At 38.0% G+C, this 18,740-nt stretch overlaps 1 pseudogene; it reads right to left on the bottom strand.

Annotated features, from left to right (window-relative positions):
* Positions 1-18,009, bottom strand: part of LOC120542508 — a 42,029-nt pseudogene extending 24,020 nt beyond the window's left edge.
* Between the last annotated feature and the right edge of the window lie 731 nt (positions 18,010-18,740).

Below are 18,740 nucleotides of genomic sequence, written 5' to 3' on the forward strand. Positions count from 1 at the left end.
TTGCAGAAGGAGTTAAAGCAGTGGTTTAGACTACAGACATGCGAATAACTTTGTCCCTGTGCCACACACCTAAAAAGACATGACCAATTTATGTGTTAGGTCTGTGTTTAGCACTGCTGCATCACTGCTTACAGGGGTGTTAGTCCTTTTCCAGACCTTGTCGCCAGTCGCCACACACATTATGGGGAGTCTACATGCTCTTCCAGACTTTCACAGATGTCTATTGGCAACTTTGAATTTGCCATAATAAAAGCAAAAAATAACTTAAAACTGATTGTTTGGTGTTACTTTAAAATAAGTTAATCATGTGAATATAGCTTAATTATTGAAAGCTAGTGAACAGAAAATTTTAAATAGATGTAAGAAACATTTATAATTTTCTCACATAATATGTCATGTAAAATACATTTTAAGAAACTAGGTAGCTGGTAATATTTCTGAAAGTATCACTTTGAAACTCATGGAATCAGGAAGTGAATTAGAATTAACTCTTTACCTTGGGCTAACTTAATAATTCATGTCACTAGCTTCTGTTATGATTATCACAGCTTGGATTTGACAAATTCTGTTGAAAATTGTTTGCCTCTTAATGTCTTGTGGAGTGAATTGGTAGGAGCATTTCTTAAATAAAGCTCAATGCCGGGCTGATTTCCAGTTTTATTCCTGAGGCTGCCAAGATGTGTGCTAGTCCTCATAACTCTGTACTTGAATAAGCAGGTTTGATGATGAAGGAGTGAATGAATTTTTTAATTAAAATTTGAAGAAATAGGAATATCCAAAGATAGAGCAGTGTAAATAAGTTTAGTTATTTTAATTTATTGAGTACTGTATAGTTGGCCACAATGAAAGAATGTCAGTGAAGATACATTCATCTGTACTCAAGGGGTATACTGCTAAATATGATACCTTGTATTTATCATTTAAGACAGAAATAAAAGTTTGACACGTATTGTCCAATCACACAGAAATAAGCCGGAGTTCTTTAATTGTAAACGACAATCAATTCAAATGTTTAGATTTAAAAATGTTAGTCTATTTTGAAGGAAATGCATTTTTTACTCCAAGAAAACAAGTAGTGCATAATATATAGATCCAAGTCTGGTATTGTACCCTGCTGCTGATAACACTTGGAGATCAAAGAACTGTCTCTAAGAAAAGAACATACTGTGAGAAGATGTTGAGATAAACATAAAATATGGTGCCACTTGGCACAAATACACTATAATTAAAAAAAGTATGATAAACAGACATAACAAGTAAATGAAGACTGCAAACAAAATCTAAAATAAAAGTATAAATTATTTTTATCACTAATCTTTTAACTTATTTTGGAATTCCTTCCATTCCATTTAATTTGTATTTCATATTCTACAACTAGCTAGCAGTCAGTAATAACATTATAATATTTGTATTGTCAGTAATTCTTTTCCATTTGTTTTTAATTTCGCAAAATTTCACAGGGACATAGGCTCCATCCATCTGTCACTATCTAGTTTTTCAAACCAGTAAGGCTATATATTCAATGCTTTGGTGACATTTGTAATTTGTCACACCACCACACCTTCTGGCAACCTCACAAACCACCAGCCAGACAATGACCTTTCATGAAGTCCTATGACCTTCTGTTCTGTAGAATTGTCCATACTAGATATTGTACTGCCAAAAGTAGATTTTCAAAAACAAATGAATTTAAGAGAGCATATGTTACTTCAGTTCATATAATTTGTGTACACAAAGTGATTTTAACATATCAGTAATTCTGAAATATTATTAAGGCTATATGATATGTTAATTTAAAAGAAATGTATTTTTAAAAGTAATATATTGGTTTCAGCTGTTGCAAATAATTTCCAGGCATTTTGAAGAAATACATTAGGGAAATGTTTGAAGCGTTTGCAGTGTGGGATGTCGCTAATCATTGTGTCAGGGTTTGGGAGCACTTCTATATGTCTGGATTCTTGATGTTTGCGGCAATGTATATGTTTATTTTGTTTATTTCTGTATCCTTATTTGCATTTCCATGATGTCTTGGAATGTGCTGTAGAGAGATTTTTATATGACAAACAGGAGACAGTGATAGTTTATAAGCGCATTCATCATTGAACTCACTGAACTGAATAAAATAACTGTCAAAACAGCAGATAGATAGATAGATAGATAGATAGATAGATAGATAGATAGATAGATAGATAGATAGATAGATAGATAGAACTTTATTTAAAATATGGAAATTTGGTTTCTTACAGAACCTCCTTAAATAAATCAATACATAAATACACCCTCCTTGGGTCTGACCATTTATGAGTCATATCATCTAGATACAGTAAACCAAATTTGATTTATAAAATAAAGTGGAAACTGTGCTTGGTATAGTGCAATGGTCGCTATAAACATCTAATCATGTTCTGTACATTAGCAGACTCCCTGAGAGGATTTTTGATATTTATGAATAGGATTTTTTACAGCTTTTTTTGGTATACAGGTTATGGTCTAAATAGTAGGAGACAGCAACATTCCAAAGAAACAAAATATGTATACTTTTGAGCATCTTTGAACCTGGGCATTTTACAGAGCCTGGTTCTTTCTTTTATTTCAGAACCCTGGCTGCTTAGATTTAATACTTTTTTCCCATCTTAGGTTGTGTTTAGTGGACAACTAACCATTTCCCTAGAAAACAAGAATGATTAGTAATCAGCAAAAGAAAAAATCTGAAAAACGTTGACACAGTGTTTGTGGGTGGCTAACTGTTTAAGACATGCTCAACGTTCCAAATGTTTTTTGGCTTAATTTCAGTTGGCAGTGAAACAGAAAGCATAGTTTGAGTAAGACTTAATACAAAAAAAATCTTACAGTGTAAATGATTTAATATACAGAGCTCATATTCTCCAAATGAGGGGCTAAACTGTACTGACAGATGATCATTAAAGTTAAATGATGAATACAAAACAACAAAACCAGTTTATTACTACTCATTGCTATAAAGCAATGTGGTGTGTATCATGCAAATAATTTTATATTCCTGGTGGGGGATGACAGAAGTATTGTTCAGTAGTGTGTGCTCAGCAATGTATACCTTGCAAGTGACATGTGCACCTCAGGCAACACAAACATATATAGGAATAAGGTAGGGCAGGAAACTACAGTAGATGATTAAATAAGTCTCAGAAAAGCACATTGTGAATATCATTCATCCTGATTCAGACACATTTTTACAAATGTGTAAACCTTGCCAATAGGCTCAGAAAACAACCTTAAAAAGATGATGTTGTTAAGCCACTCATTTTCTTGAATTGTAATTCATGGTTTTTTAGTTTAGTTTTGTTTTTAGTTGACTAGAAATTTATGTTGGAATACCAAGAGTAACTCATTAAATTAGAGTGGAAAACACTCGTAATAACAGAATAAATAGCACCCAATGCTTGTTTATAAATGAAAGAAGTTTAGTATGTTTTGTAAGTTTCACCTTCTTCTGTCCAGTTTGTATGTGCCCAGGTTATTACAGCTTTAGGGCCTGCAAACGAAATGTGACCACATTGTCCCTCACTTGGTGCCCCTATATTTCAGGAAATGGCAGTTTATAACATTTAGTGTATATAAGACAATCCTAAATAACTTTTGAAAAAGAGTGAATTCAAACAGATCGTCCAGATATTTAAAACATTTTATACATGTGAGAGGACCATAACAATTTAGTGTTGCTTTTCATATTTAATGCATTAAACAGCTGGTAGCATTTAATATATTATTTACAACGTTACTTCTGAAAGGACACATGTGCACCTGAAACAACTCAAAATTACATTACTAAAACTACTTACTAATTCAATTGTTATTTAACTCATCTGCATGAGGCAGTGAACGTTATGAGGTGTGCTGTTTCTTTAACCAGCTTATACTTTTTCTATCCTTTACCAAATCATTATTTATTAGACTGTAAAATCAATTACATGATTTTCATCTAATAAAATAAAATCCTTCTAAATGAACAAAATTAAGATCTCTAACTTTTTTGTACATGTACTTTAAAATGTTAAATTTTCTGAAGAAGACGACCTTTGGCATTTTTGTCTCCAAATGTATTCTCTTTTTGAAAATAATGCTCTCATTTTGTAAGATTGTTTCACTCCAGTTTACATTGATGCTCACAAGTAAGCAGCCATCAGCATGAGCTTTCAGAAGCTTCCAAACAAGTTGAACTAGACAAAAAAACGAAGGGTGAATGCCTTAATAGAAACTATACCTTACTGAGGAGCATTCCTTTGAACATCATAAAATAAAGTGTGGCCAACGAATGATGAAAGGCCTTTTTTAAAGAACTCTTCATACAGTTTTCTAAATGAAAAAAACAGAAGAACAAAATGGTGAATACCAGGAAAAAGCAATTAAAGAAGAAGACTTAATAAAGCACAGTATGACAGGCTACCAGAATTAATGTAGTCTCACAGTTTTTCTGTAAGTAAAAAGTAACTTATGCATACTGAACAAAAGCCTATTATTTGAATGACTAGATGAAAAAATTATCCATTTTCATACTGTATGTTTATAAGATAGATGAAACCTTAGATTATTTTGAAATGTGAGGCATAATGCTCACAATACATGTTTCTTTAACAAGGTTTTCTATTATTTTGATGACTGTACTATCAGATAGGTAACTTCAAAACAGTTAAGGAGGTAATTATGATGGTTTGCAATGTGTTGGTATTTTTCTCTCTTGACATATAATTGTTAGCATGTAGATGAAAGGTTATTCCTTTAAATGTGTACATATTACTGACTCAAATACAAAATAATATCATTAAACAAATCAGAATGAAAATCTCACAGTTGATCACGAGAACGCTTAATCTTTACACATTTTCCATTGTGTATTGTCTGCAGCCAAGTCTGGGAGGAACAGCAGTTATATTTTGGTTGCATTTACTATCTACTAACCTTTCATATTCTAAAATCAGTCAGATTTTTATTTATCATCTTTCATTATCCTATTAATAACCTCTGCTCAAACTAAATGTAATTTGGTAGTATTTTGGATTTTCTGCAACATACGACTACCTTAAAAGATTCAAGGATCCGCAGGACAATGCATTTATAAATGATAATGTAAGCTTAATGCACTTTATATGGAACTATTGGTTTTAGAATGGTTAATTCACTTGCTAAACAAACAATACGATCATCAGTAAGCCCACAACTGATACATACAAGTTGAGGAAAACTTCAAAAGCTACTCTTTTATTTCCTGCCTATAGTGTCTCAATATGGAATAGAGTCAATGTGAACTGAATGGGATGAGTACTTAAGTTGCACAGATGTTTCAGTTTTTCTGTGAACTAGAGATCAGTATTGTTTATCTGACTACTTACAAAGTACAGACTTTTAAAGTGCAAGTTAAGTAGGCAAAAGTGTTTTTTTACAAAACTCAGGGAGTGGGGCTTGCACATGCATTCTTTGTGAAGAGTTTGCACTTTTATTTCCTGTGGGTTTTCTTGTTTCTTCTTCCATTTAAAACATATGCCGGGTTAACTGGTCTGGCAACTTCATACTGGCTCCTTGTGAATGGGTGGGTTTGTCCAGTAATGGACGGGCGTCCCATCCAGGGTTGGTTTGTGATTTGAAGCTCATGTTGCAGAGCCCTAAACTGCATAGGGTTATGCTGGCTAATGAAATAAATGTGTGAATAATGACACTACACACGGCTTCACTGAAAGAACTAAAGACAGACAATGTGACCTCACATGAAGTTTGCATTAACAATCAAGGTGTGTAACAACTATGAACATTGATACAGACCTGAATGCTTCCCTAGTGTGTCAATCAGAACTGAAGTGGCAACAAAGTCATACATAAAACAATTAACTAACCATGAACTGCACACTGCTATTTTTTATATCGAAGTTATTATGTTGTACATACCAGATAGGAAGCTCCAATGTTTTTTTCACCTTGTGGTTCAGGGCTTGCCTTCTACTTTATTTCACTGCAGTTGAGATTAATGGCATCGCACGTCTGCATTAGTCTTATGTGCTCAGTATTTTTCCTACTATAAATGCAGGCATGCACACATCACAGAAAGCGTATTTATTAGTAGTGCAAATTAATTGCATGCAGGTTGGAAATCACGCCATCAAAAATTCAAAGTTTAATTAAAATAATGTAATACAGTGTAGTCACTTCATAGGTTACATGAAATATAACAGCACAGTATAGAAATGAAAACATCGATGAACAAAAATTAGCACAGTGTGACAGATAGGAGGCGCTATCGCTCCCTTGGACCCCTGTCCACGACTCCAGACACCAGGTAAAAGTCCGATGGTTGACTTTATTAAATCGCCACAGTGCACAAAGCACCCTCTCCTCCACAATACTCATAAACAATACAATACTCAATAATAATACACAATAATCCAATCCTCCACTCCCCTCCTACCACCCAGCTCAGCTCGCCATCTAGGAGCTCCCATAGTAATTTTATATTACCTGACCCGGAAGTGTTCCCAATCCCCAGTCCATGTGATCTTGTGTTACTTCCGGGTCAGGTAAAAAGTCCTTTTCTTCACCCCGGAAGCACGTCGCTCTTCCTCTGACGCACTTCCAGGTTATAGGGCACAAAGGAATCTTCGGTCCTCCCTGCAGCTCCCTCTTGCGTCCCCTGTGGTATCCAGCAGGGCTGAGGATAAAAACTACAAAGTCCATGACTCCCTGCTGGTCTACGGGGCACCTCCATACTGCAGGGAGGGCTCCGTCTGGCGGCCTGGGGGTATTGGCCGGGATGACAAGCTGGCCAAATACCACAACAGCAAATATAAATAGATTAAATGTTGCTCGATTATCAAAATATGAATTCCGCTGTCTTTATCTGAATATGCCACCTATATTTTACTCACTTTAATTTCAAAGTTGGTCAGCAGTGAAGTATGTATCTAAGACACAAGCAGGCCACTTCTATATACGTAAATAGAAATGTATTTATTTTCCATACCATTGTTACAGATAGACTTATCAATTACCATGGAACAAGACATAGATAGCAAACTCTTTTTCCATTTAATCTACCTAGCCAGCATCTGAACAGACCTTGTAAAAATATAAAATAATAATAGTTGTTTTTTTTTAAACTACCAAAATGGAAATGTCATGGTGAACAGTGAGCAACACAAAACTATACTTGCCACACATGCATTCATGCAGCAGAAGACGGCGCGAGCAGCTTGCACAAGAAGGTTCTTTTAAAGAGAGGCACTAATGAGATAAGCACTGGCTGCTTTACCTATAATGTGTCATTATCACTCCTCTGTCAGGAGTGCTGACAATATCGGCTACTGGTCAAAGTTTTATGAATAATTTTCCTTAACAGATTTGTAAAAGTGTACACTCCACGCATGCATTTTCTGCTGTACATGCAGTGCAAAACAAGGTAAAGTAAAGAGTTTGTTCAGATAAGGAGTTTTTAAATCACAGAGCTACTCCCCAGCACACAGCTCTAATCACACTCACACACAGCCTTGTTCACCAACACATACGGCATTATTAGCAAATTAGACAGCTTACTTTTACGTTAGCAGAAAACTGTACTCCAGATACAGTACTCATTTCTTCATGGGCCCATATGCAAGAAAGAGCTTTCACACACTTTAGAGAACGCTTATAATAGTGTAGCTGCGGGTGTGTGAGGAAGGATCAAGCGTGCCGAAAGAAATCTCTCAGTCCAAAACTTCATTTTAAAAGATTTAGTGAAAATTCAAAGCAAATAATCCATACAATAATAAAGAAAAAAGTATGTTACACATGTAGAATAAAAGGCAAAAAAAAAAGCATTTCTTCTATAAACGTATCTTTTCTTGTCAAACCTCAGCTGCTTCTATACTTAAAGATGCTTTACTTCGTCTTCAGTATGTTCTAACGTACGGTACTGAGCGTTTAATACAGCATGTTAACTTTCATACTATTGAGCATGTAAGGCACTTTTTAAAACCGTGTGCCCACCATGTCTTACACACGGCAAGGCAGGTCACTAACTGAGACTATTCTATAGTCAGAGGGGCAAAAAGCAGTTAGAATATACCAATTCAGTTCAACTTGTAGGGGTTATAAGAACCTCCCATAGACTATACACTAATATTTAGGCACGCATTTAATATATGTTAAATAACTAGCAAATAGCTCTTACAAATAGAAAATTTGCAGACTTATAAAAAACACACACACAATCAACATTGCCCAACATTCATTCCCCCCATTATGCTTAAAATGAATATTAATAACACTCATTAGAAATATTATTGTCAGGTAAATTACTTTGTTGTTCAGAATGAAACAACATGTTGTCAGTATCATAGTACACCAGACCCAAGTAGTTGTTCACATCAACATCACTGTACTACATGCTGAAGGTTTCCAGCATGAAGCACCTCCTGTACATCTATCTTACATACCATACTACAGAAGGATGTCTCACCTCGCAAAATATAAACTATACCCTAACAGTTTATACATGTACAGATTTGCCCCACCTGAATGGTGCTGCTTGAGAGTGGGAAACTCATTGAGCAGAAAACTCAGTGGTAGGAAAGTACATTTTTGATATAATTTCCCTAATTTTAAAAGCTATGTTATTTGACAAGGCACAAGCTAGAAAATCATAATTCCCAGGATTCTTATCCGTATTATTGTCACTTTTCTATGACTGTTATTAATTGAAATTTAAGACAGCGTTTACCTGTTCTTACAGAGTTTCACTTTCAGTGGGTTAATCAGTAGAGCAATCCCAGCCAGAGATATGTACCCAACCCCAACCAATGCTTTTGGCACTGCCTCCTCTGAGCTGGGCATATCTACCAGATTTACTATTTCCTCAAAGTGCCTTCTCCATCTCCTGACAATATCTCAGCCTGAAAGATGCCATTATTACTCTTCCTGAATAATGGTTTAACAGAATTTCTTGAAGGCCAGCCAAAAGTCATTTTCTGTGCTTTCATCAAAGTTAGCCCAAACACAGTCATTCACATTTGCTATTATTGTAGCTGCTGCCTGCTGATAAATATCAGTCAAATCTGGAATACCTTCTGCTATCATTGCATATCTTTCTTCAACTTGGCAGCTTCTCGTATTAGTGATGTTCATTAAACAGTTGCAAGCATGACAGGCACAAAAGCACCAATAAGCTTCTGGCCATAACTCTTTGCATCTGCCGCCACTATGAAAGTCTGGTCCCCTCAGAATCTGTGTCCTTGACCTCCCAGATGCAAGAGATTCCCTTCTAGAGGTGCAAGTTGAACATGTCCCAAACAGAAAAATCCACTATTCAGTTCCAGCAGTTGAGTTTCATGAGTCTGACCAGCAGATGTTCCATCCATCACAGCCGCCTCACCAATAATTGTTTAGAAGTCTCAGCACCTTTCTTTACCAATGTATTCAGAATGTAAGGCCTCAGGTTGGATGACAAAACTATAAAGTTGATCATTGACCATTGCCCGGGTATACTTGTGTTTCAACATGGTCTTCATTATGAAAAACTTATTAATAACATAGAAATGTTTGGTTTCGGGCAGCACTGTGGCGCAGTGGTAGTGCTGCTGCCTTGCAATAAGGAGACCTGGGTTTGCTTCACGGGTCCTTCCTGCGTGGGTTTCCTCCGGGTGCTCCGGTTTCCTCCCACAGTCTAAACACATGCAGGTTAGATGCACTGGTGATCCTAAATTGTCCCTAGTGTGTGGTTGGTGTGTGGGTGTATGTGTGTGTTTGCCCTGCAGTGGGCTGGCACCCTGCCTGGGGATTTGGTGCTGCCTTGTGCCCTGTGTTGGCTGGGATTGACTCCAGCAGACCCCCATGACCTTGTAGTTAGGATATAGCGGGTTGGATAATGACTGACTGACTGACTGTTTGGTTTCTGAAAAGGCAAAGCTCTACATCCTCTGGCATGTATCTGTGTGTATCTCCATCATTCCATACGTAAGCATACAGCAGTCAAGGTGTTTTTCTCTGCCATATCACCATCACACTAAGGAGACTCTCTCTCATCCACAGAAACAAATTCCAAATGTATGACATCTAGCTGGGATCTTATAATCATCACCATGGTATCTCTACTGTGGGGAAATTGCAGAGAATGCCACCAAAATAGGACTTCCATCTGCCTGCACAAGATCTCCTTAAACTACACATCCCAAAAACCAATTTACATTGCCAAGGTCTTATAGGCCTGGATTCATCCCTACTGTCACTCAACCAGCATTCATAAGGGTTTTATATCATGAGGGGGATTAATGGTCTGTTCTTTGTTTGACTGTTTGCCTTTGAGGGTTAGCCTATCTAAGGATCAGTGAAGCTTGCAGGTTAGCCCCTAAAATGTCAAGTTTACAATGCCAGGTGTGAATGAGGGAGCCTTTTTAATGAAATATTATTTGTGGCAGAGGGCTTGTTTTTCAGTGTTATTGTGCCTTAATGAAGACTTCATCACAGACCTAAATACAGAAATTAATATGGTAATTATTTTCTAGAAATCAGTAGACATTTAATAGACAATATTTCTCAATTAATATTATATGTTAAAATATAAGACCTTTAACATGTACTATTACTTACTGAATATTTTGTTTGAAAATATCTCATTTTTTTATAGTTTACTGCAATTGCATCTCTCATGTCTTCTGATATTTGTTTCAGCTGTAGTGACCAAGTTGATAGCCTTGATAATGATGAAGTTTGTCATCATTACCATCTTCCTCAGTTATATAAGCACTTCAGTTCTCTAGTTTAAAAAATCCCAATTGTGACTAACACTGAGGATTTTTTTTCCATTTTGTCAGTGTTAGCTTTGTGATTTTTTTACAAAAACTTGCTAATCTGTCGATTGTAATGTTTTCCTGAATGTAATCCAGGCTTATAACTACATACAAACAGGAAACATGATTTAAAAAAGGAAAGTCAAGCTAAGCATTGCGTTGATTAGGTGGTCATTGCATAAACATATTTGTTTATCAAATATGTTTTCAAATTAAATGTCTTTTAGCATTAAAAACTTCTAATTCAAAGACTATTCTTTTTTGTCCTCATATATTGATTACATGTGTCTAATGCATGGCATGGAGTAAAGGGCACATAGTTCCTTTTTGGGTAATGCTTCAGCTGAACCATATCATACTCCAACAAAATGTTACTTAATTTATTTTGTACATTGCATATTTTAATCCTTCTAGTAAGTTCCTTTGGGTACAGAGTGCATACTATTAATGTAAATGAATGCTCAAAGAACAACCTTCACTTTAGGGAGTAATGGGTTGATCCAGCAAGTAATGACCAGAGGCAGATCCTGAGGAAGTGGACACAGACCTTGAATATAAAGACAAGGATGTCAGAATTTTTTCTCAATTTCAGCTTTAAGTTTACAGAAAACAAAATCCAATAATGGTATTAAGCAGCAACTTTGCAAGGCAGAAATACACTATAGCCTTAGGTATCTAGCTAGACTAAAAGTGACAATTGGAGATCGATGATTAATACACTTGAGGAAGCTGAGAAGGCCTTGATGAATCATCTCATAAAAAAAGAAAAGAAAAAAAGGCAAAATATAATGAGATTATTTAGTGGCTGTGTAAGTCATGAATATGATTTGATATTATGTATCCTTTTGTATCTACCTTATTGGGGGTCAAACATGCATCTTTTAATTCATTCATCTCACAGACTAAATAGGTAAAGTATTAATGGTTATATTACAAGTGAGCTGTGGATATCCTTGTGATAATACAGGGCAAGGAAAGAATTGTTTGTGGAGAATGTTATTACTTTTGGTACATTTGACACCATACCTCTATATTAATATTAAATATAAAATCAATTGATGTTATTTATTGATATTACAGTAATGATTTACTATGAGACTGCTTTTCTCTGTCATGTCAGTTAGCACTACAAAGGCAATATTCTTTGCTGGTATATTATAAAGAAATGTTATTATTATCTAGCCTCTGTTGATATTATGTAATACTATGTAACACTACTAATAATGAGCAAGCTAAATTACTTTATCAATGTACAGTAAATGTAGGAAATCAGAAAAAATATTTCTAAAAACTAGTTGGATTTTAGTTATAAATTAATAATCTAGTCAATAAATTTCTTTAGAATAAGGCTCATATATTATCAATGAGCCCTATTCTGTATCACTAATTAAATATCACTAGCCAACCCGCAGCGTAGCATATGCTGCATATAATTATTTATTGATGAGTGAACACTTCCTGAAAGACACAGTTGTCCAAATAGGGAGGGTTTGAGGATATAACTGTCAGTGAATGAAAAGATGGAACTCTGGAGAGAGCAAAATACAATTGTCCGTGACTGAAAACAGGTTTTGGCAGATACAGGCATATCTTTTTGAAAGTTTGACCCTGTGCCTTATTAATTGTCATTGCAAACGCCAATCTAACAGGAAATTGTCTGCGTGTAAAAGTAAAACGCAAATTTCAATCTGATGGGGTCAGTGAAATCCGGGGAATAAGGACAGTTTGTGAGGTAGCAGATGTGATAGTCTTACACTCCAGTAAATTGCAGTGAAGGCTGGTAACAGAAAGTCTAGTGCCATTACAGAGACAGATCTCCTCAACCATGTGCAAATCCATTCAACACAAATATTTGTCTGCAGCCACGCTGATGTCATGTCACCTTCCCACTATCCTCTTACTGAAAAATATTTACAAACACATTTCACACCGGAATTTCAATGCAACATTTGCTCAAAAACCTTCATGCTCCAGAAATATCTCAAAGCACATTTAAACACACACTACATTGAACAAAAGCATTCCACACAGGTCTTTCAATCCACTATTTGTTCGAAAACGGTCCGACTGCAGAGATATCTCAATGCACATTTAAAAATCACACTACACTGAACGAATTATGCAATGTGAACATTGCCAGCAATGCTTCAAAACAACTCTCAAGAAGCACTTACAAACTCATTCCAATTCCTTTCAGTGTCAACTCGCAAACCCCATCGCATTCAGTTTTACGCTGCTTTTCAAGAAGATACCGCCATTCCCGTCCAAGAACATAACATTGGCCTACCTACCGTAGTATGTACTTCTTGTAATGCTCTTCATTGGCCATCAGAGGAGTTGGCGGGCCTGGCCCTGTCATGCGTATCCCATGGTATCCCATGGTCTTACAGTTGGCGGGTGTGGCTCTCTGTCTTGCTTGCGTCTTGCATTCCCCTTGCGTGCCCTTAGTGAATGGCGGGCGGGGCTCTGTCGTGTGTTCTCCATGACGGGGGAGGAGAGTTAGAGTTGGCGGGCGGGGCTCTGTGAGTTGGCGGTCGTGGCTGTCTGTCTTGCGTGCGGTGAAAAGTCAACGTGGCTCAGAGGTGCATGTGGACTTTTGCACAGACGAAAGCGACTGAGGCTGTGTTTGGTGAGTTGTTGCGTGCAGGCACATGAGCAGGCAGTGCATATGCCTTGAGAGCGACGCTGAACGTGGGAGGACGGTTACAGTTGGCGTACGTGGCTTTGTCGTGCACATCCCATGACGCGGTAGGAGGGTTAGAGGTGGCGGGCGGGGCTCTGTGAGTTGGTGGGTGTGGCTCTCTGTCTTGCTTTCACTGTCTTGCATGCCTTTAGTGAATTTTATATATAGATTATATACAATAAATGAGCTACTAGGACTATTAAGACTGTTTATAGCATCACATATATTCAGTGGCTTGCATATCTTAGCACTCTGTCTGTATCTTATATGTCAAATAAAAGTAATTTTACTATTCTGGTGGGGCTTCATTAGCTTAGGTTGGGGAGTTGGTGGGTTAGAGGGTTGGTTCATTTTTGGTGTACTTAGCTGCATTGCTGTCGTGTGAATGGAACTCAGAAGTGCTTGAGAAAATGCATATTTGTATATTTCATTCTAGTTAAAGCAATAAGACAAGAACTGTTAAAACAATAATTAAGATGGGCACAGGATATAAAAAGTGAACTAGGCTGTCCGGAGGAAGGATCATGTTCCCTTTCCTTCCACGGTTTCAGCAAGTTAATATGATAAACTCGCTCACTCGGTCGACGATTAGGTTAACTAAATAATCAACAAGTCCTTTCCTTTAATTTCATAAGTGCCTTGCCAATGTGCTAACAATTTTGAAAGTGAGGTTGGGACTAATACCATAACACGATCACCCGGGACAAATTCCCAAATGGTGGTGTTCTAGTTATAGTAACGTGACTGTGCTGCTTGTGCTTTCTCCAAATTCTCTTTTAGGATAGATCTAATCTTCTCTAATCTATCACATAACTGCGCAATATATTCAAGAATATTTGAAGTAGAGAGGACCTCCTCTTCCCATCCTCCTTTTAGCATATCCAAAAGTCCTCTGGGTTGTCTTCCATACAATAATTCAAATGGAGAAAACCCCATAGAGGTCTGAGGAACTTCCCGTTAGGCAAACAAAACGAAAGGAAGTAACTGATCCCAGTTTCTTCCATCCTCATTAACTACCTTGCATAACATCTGTTTTAATGTTTGATTAAAACGTTCCACCAGCCCATCAGTTTGGGGATGGTAGACCGACGTTTTCAGATGTTTTATCCTGAGTAATTTAGCAACTTCCCTGAACGTTTCCGAAGTGAAGGGAGTCCCTTGGCCTGTTAAGAACTCCTTGGGGATCCCAACATGAGCGAATATCCCTACTAACTCCTGTGCGATATTTTTAGTATTAGCCGAGCGTAAAGGAACAGCTTCAGGGAAACGAGTGGCATAATCTACTAGGACTAAAATGTATTTAAAGCCCTTTACCGAGGGTTCTAGGGGTCCTATGAGATCAATTCCAACTTGTTCAAAAGGGATGTCAATAAGGGGAAGGGGAACGAGAGGAGCTCGAGTCCTTCTTGGAATCTGGCGAAGTTGACACTCGGGACATGAAGCGCATAATTGCTGGACCTCCTCATTAACTCCCGGCCAATAAAATCGGAGTTTTATTCTCTCCAACGTCTTATCGGAGCCTAAATGGGCTCCTAGAAGATGAGCATGGGCTAACTCACATACCTTTCACCAAAATGTACGTGGAATTAACAACAAAGCTTGCACTTCACCCCTGTGTTCTGCCACTCTATATAATAATTTGTTTTTAATTACAAAGAACGGCATTGGTGGCATCTAGGGTTGTATAACCCTCGGTGGATACTACTGCATTCCTAGCAAATTTTAAGGAATCATCATTCCATTGTTCTCTTTAATAAGATGACAGTGTTAATAGGAATTGGGCAGTTAAATCTTGGATGGGATCTCTTTCAAGCTCAATGGGAGGAGCTTCTGTCTCCATGTCCTCTACGTCAACTGTACTAGCTCCCGCAGAGGATGATGGGACATCGATTTTTTCGCACTGGGTACCCATGTGGGTCCATGCTACTGTGGGACACAGCGTGGAGGCAGTCGGAGCAGTATTCTCCATTACTAAGCCCAAATTCTTGTTAGGTACAGTAATGTTATTACCGCTGGCAATTTTATTCCAATCTCTTCCTAATATGACTGGAAAAGGGGGATCTGGTAATCCAGCCATGGCCATACTAGTTAATTACTGGTTCACCGATAGCACACATCTGGCTGTTTTATGATACCTGATGTCCCCATGAATACATTTCAGACTAGTTTTTATTCTAGTCCACTGTTGCGGTAAAACGAAATGGGCAGCAATAATAGAAATGTTACTCCCGGAATCAAACATTGCCCTTGCCTTCCTGCCATTTATAATAACTGCACCTATATATGGAAGAGACAAAGGGTTAGTCACTGTGGCACAATACCTTTCTCCCTTTACTAGTGTATAATCCATAGGCTCATAAGTGCAGTTTGGAGACAGATGTCCGATCTCCCCACACTTGAAACAGCGGGGAAGACCAGCTGGTCTGTCCCTTCTACGGACGGCAGGTTTGGGAGGTTGTCGGGTGGGCTCAGGGGCTGCCCCACGTACCTGTTGGGTTCCGACCACCCAGATTTACAGGCTGTCCAATGACGCTTTGCTATTTTTATCAGGGAGTCCATGTCTTCGAAATTATACTTTCAGACTTGCTGGGCGATATGGTCAGGGAGGGCATGTATGAATGTTTCGCACACTAGGAGTTCGGCCATTTTATGTGAGGTGTTAATATCGGGCCGTAGCCAGCGACATACCTTTCCCCAGGCTCCAAAGCCCTGAGTTCTCAATGGCCTTTCTGGATCAAACTGCCACTCCCTCTATTCTTTCGCCTGCTGTTCCAGTGACATGCCTTAGGGCTTAAAAACCTCCAGGTTTAGAGCGTCATAATTGGCAGCCTGCTCCTCAGTTAAGTCGTAATAGGCCCTCTGCGCCGTCCCCTTCAGATAGGGAGCCAGTTGGTATGCCCATTCCGACCTCGGCCAAGCGTTCCGCTTAGCGGTACGCTCAAAAATCAAAAAGTAAGTCTCAATATCATCCGATTCAGTCAGTGTAGTTAACTGAATCGGTTGTGACCGAGCCACCTCCGTCCGTACTCCAGCGAGAGAACGAGCCTCGGCTTCTGCCAGTTGGGTCCGTGTTTCTCCCATCTGGATTTTTAGGGTCTGGAGATTGCCCATGATGGTATTAAGCATGGTGTTGAGGTCCTGTTCTTCTGACAACTTGAAAAACGAATCCTGCAGACTACATCAATTGAGATAAGATTTTTGAGTCAAAAAATACTTCCACAAAGACAGAAAAAGGTTTGGGGACCATCCCCATATATTGTCGTTTAGACAATGAAAAAATAAGCGGATTCAGATGACTTTTCAGTGCATTGAATGTTTTACTGCAAACAAAATGGTGTTTTTATAACAGAGTGAATTATGGGACAGGAAATGGTTGGCAGGAAGTGATAATTTGGAGACGGGCAAATGGAACCAATGTCATCAGTAGTCGACAGAAAGTAATGGATTGTGGAACTGGAAGTGACGTCATCGTGACGAACCGGAAATGACGTTGTAGTGGCCATTTTGAATCCGGAATTGAAGATTCTTATTTTTCTTCAGGTTTTCTGTATGTGAAAAGAGATTTAGGTAAGCACCACGATATTTCATTCACCTTTAGGCTCTTTGACTGCCTCCAACTCGCACGTGTGTGACAGTCTTTACTCAAGCAGAAACAGAGATCAAAATCAACAAAATGAAATGTAGTGCATGGGAACTTTGTGCTCTTGCTACACCTATTTATAATAGATGGGGTTGCTATTTACTGTACATCAACAGAAACAGAGCACCCTTTTTGCAAACTTTTTGCACCAGGGACCCTTATTATATTCTGGGCCTAGCTCGCGGACCCCTATATTGAACAAGTAAAATTTTATAATGTAAAATTCAATCAAAATAATGGACATACAAGTTCCACAGTACCTTCTTCACTGTCACGATGACTACTATAACAGAAAACCATAAATGAATAAGTAACGCAGAATAAATTTTCGTTACACCTATGTGCATGCAATAATTATGGAACAAAGTAATTTTTAAGAAATTATTAGGCTACCATTGGTTTCGATTAACACTGATAATGTCAGTGGGAAGGATGTGCTTGCTTTGATTTACACAAACTGTCAATTCTCTGTGCTACTTTTGATAAGCTCACACGCAAGTCACTTTCAACAGCCAGTTCTTGCTCTTCATATTCGTAGGTGCTGAAAATGCTGTTTCACACAAATATGTTATCGCAAACAGTAACAGAATCTTGACTGCCTTGTCGGATATCAAGGTATACTCAGAAGTCACACTCAACCAAAAAGATGACAGTGATTGCTGCTTGAACTTATTTTGTAAGCTGTGATCGTATGATAATTCAACTAACTCTTTCTACTTGTGCCCAGCGAGGTCAGTCAATTCAACATCAAAGGGACTGCGGACCCAATCAAAATTAGCAATATTATCATTCAAGAAGTATTCATCAAAATTGTCAGCCAGCAACTGCAAATGCTGCTCGACATCACAAATTATGAGATCTGCGTTGATCAACGAATTGTTGCAGATGTAATCATCCATGATTGGAAAAATGTCTAAAACCTTCTTGTTAATTCTGGTTTCCCATATACTGAGCTTCTTCTTAAATGCTGCAATCTTGTTGTGACTTCTTATCTCTTCCCTGAAGTGACAGGTTCAGCTTATTTAGTAAGTTGAATATATCAGCCAGATAGGCAAGTTTGCCTAGCCAAATGTTATCAGCCATGACTGAAGATAGGTCAGCATTACATTCCGTCAGAAATACCAGTAGTTCTTCTCGAAGTTCAAATACATGCTGCACTATTTTGCCTCGTGATAGCCATCGTACTTCTGTATGGAGCAAAAGAGCAAATGCTCAGCCCCCAACTCTTCACAAAGAATTGCAAACGTGCAAGTGTATACTGGTCTGGTTTTAATCAAATTTAGAACTTTGATGCAACCAGATAAGACTTCAGATAGTGATTGCGTCATGTTCTTCGCTGCCAGTGATTGCCGATGAATCATACAATGTGTCGCTGTGATGTTAGGTGCTTCTTTCTTCACACACACCACAACTCCAGAATGCTTCCCGGTTATGGATGCTGCACCGTCCATCCAAATGCCTATGTACCAACCCCATGACAGAGCTGACTGTGAAAGGAAATTGTCAAGCACTTTGAAAACCTCCTCGCCAGTTGTTCTGCAAGGCATTGGATGACATTAAAACAAATCTTCTATCATTTCCCCTTCCCAACAGTATCACACAAAGGCCAGCAGTTGTGCCTGGTTGGCAA

The sequence above is a fragment of the Polypterus senegalus genome, chromosome 1 (assembly GCF_016835505.1).
Source record: "Polypterus senegalus isolate Bchr_013 chromosome 1, ASM1683550v1, whole genome shotgun sequence".
Taxonomy (NCBI): Eukaryota; Metazoa; Chordata; class Cladistia; order Polypteriformes; family Polypteridae; genus Polypterus; species Polypterus senegalus.